This window comes from Amia ocellicauda, chromosome 10 (assembly GCF_036373705.1).
Source record: "Amia ocellicauda isolate fAmiCal2 chromosome 10, fAmiCal2.hap1, whole genome shotgun sequence".
NCBI classification, from domain to species: Eukaryota; Metazoa; Chordata; class Actinopteri; order Amiiformes; family Amiidae; genus Amia; species Amia ocellicauda.
In genome coordinates, this window is record NC_089859.1 from 4953719 (window position 1) to 4955616 (window position 1898).

The window sequence follows — 1898 nt, forward strand, 5'->3', positions numbered from 1 at the left end:
GAATTTTCTCCCGTGAGCGCGGGGGGGGCGGTTTCACATTTGGGGGCCCCCCTCAGCCCGGGGCCCCAGGCAATTGCCTAGGATGCCTACCCCCTTGCGACACCCATGTGCATACAATTAATTTATGAACAACCCAGAATGGATTGCACCCCCAAAACGGGGTTTCGAATATGCCAAATCTGTATTTTTGCATGATAGCGAATTGCTAAGCGCACAGCCGTCTGTGTGCAAACCCTGCGAATATCAGGACCAGGGAATTTCCTGCAAGAGTGCTGTTTGGGGAGGGTGCAGGGATGAGAAGTGATGAATTCTGGGAAAGTAGGGTTTGAGCCCTATACTTAAGTGTGCTGAGGGTGGAATTAGTGTCCAGACGCCTCTCCAAAAATTTAATTTACAGCTCCAATTGTGTCTGGTCCAGATGCGGGTGTCCGTCACTTTGTTGGCCTCTTCACCACACTGTAGACAACTGAGGAGTCGTCTGGTTCATTGCTGGTGGCTACAGTCCTTCACGTAGAACAAATACAAATATATAAATATATACTTAATTGAAAACAACCTGAGAATGAAAGGGCTTTGATATTAGTTTCATTCAGCGATACATGCAGAGAGTGACATTTCATTCTCAACTGTCCCCTAGAGCTGAGCCTCAGTTGGCAGTTACAGATGTGCTCAATGTCCTCCCATTCGACAAGCTGAGATTCTTCCAGTGCAGATCCAGGTCTAGAGCAGACAGACAGGCCCTGATGGTGACAGAGAGAACTGGAGACTTGCCTGGCTGTGGTCTTTGACTGGAAGGACACGGTGGCATAGTTGAGGTCGTCTCCACCCTGTGCTGGTGTGCTGGAGTCCTGTCCTCTCTCTGGGGTGTCTGATGGTCCCACACTGCTGTATATGTCCCCTGTAGCTTCCTGTCCAGCGTTGGGAACAGGGACACTGTGAGCTACTGCTCTGCCACTCACAATACTCACAATATGGATCTCCTATCTCAGTATTATTCAGTATGTAAATATTCACAGGACAGTGAAAGGTTGCTGGAATGTAATATTAGGAGTAAAGCTTTATAATTGTCAATGCCTGTACCTTCACTGGAGTCTCTGTGTCTTCGTTGCTCTCCTCTCTAGATGGACCAGCCTTCCTCCTTTGAAGCAAACGAGACACAAAGAGCAGAGCAAGTCAGTCTCTGTCAGCTCTTCCCTTTACACACCATAAAACTCCCCTTCAATATGTCCTGAGACAACAAGATCAGCATCCCTTCCTCTCACACTCCACGGCTCTTTCTGAGACTCACACAGAGCCACAGAGATTTTGCCCGACAGTTCAGAATATCCAAATTCACACACATGCAGAGTTGAACCCTCTCACCTCCTGACACAGATGACAATCAGTGCAGTGACAATACAGACAGACAGCGCACTGCCCAGGACAGCTGGCAGCACTGTCTTCCACTTGGCTGGACCTCAAAGAAATAGTAAAAACAGCATCAAGTGACATTTTCATCAGAGGGACTGAACTGCATGTGTGAATGTTAAACAACATACTGGCTATTATTACTTATTGTTCATTAGCCAGTGAGTCGAGATTCTTACCCTGATAGATATTTGACAAAGTTTCCATTGAATTCCACTCTCATGTGTCTGTGTACAATACACACTGTACCTGTTATAGTGAGAGGCACGGCTGTAGAGTTGTGAGCTCCATGTGTATTGTGTGCTTCACAGTAGTACTGCCCACTGTCTCCAGAGCTGCTCTCTTTGATGGTGAAACTCTGCCCTGATCCTTTCTGCCAGACAGCAGCTCCACTGCTCTTAAACCAGGCGTATCTCTGCACTGGTGGGTTTGCATTGCTGCGGCAGGTCAGGGTGACTCGACTGCCTTCCACTATTTCACCAGAGGGGCTG

General features: G+C 47.9%; 1 long non-coding RNA gene across 1 annotated transcript; it reads right to left on the reverse strand.

Moving 5' to 3' along the window:
* Positions 1-1079: 1079 nt before the first annotated feature.
* LOC136759596 (uncharacterized) lies at positions 1080-1898 on the reverse strand. The gene is made up of 3 exons (XR_010820061.1): positions 1587-1898; positions 1363-1456; positions 1080-1138 (listed from the first exon to the last, which is right to left on the reverse strand). It is a non-coding gene; the product is annotated as an uncharacterized LOC136759596 (long non-coding RNA).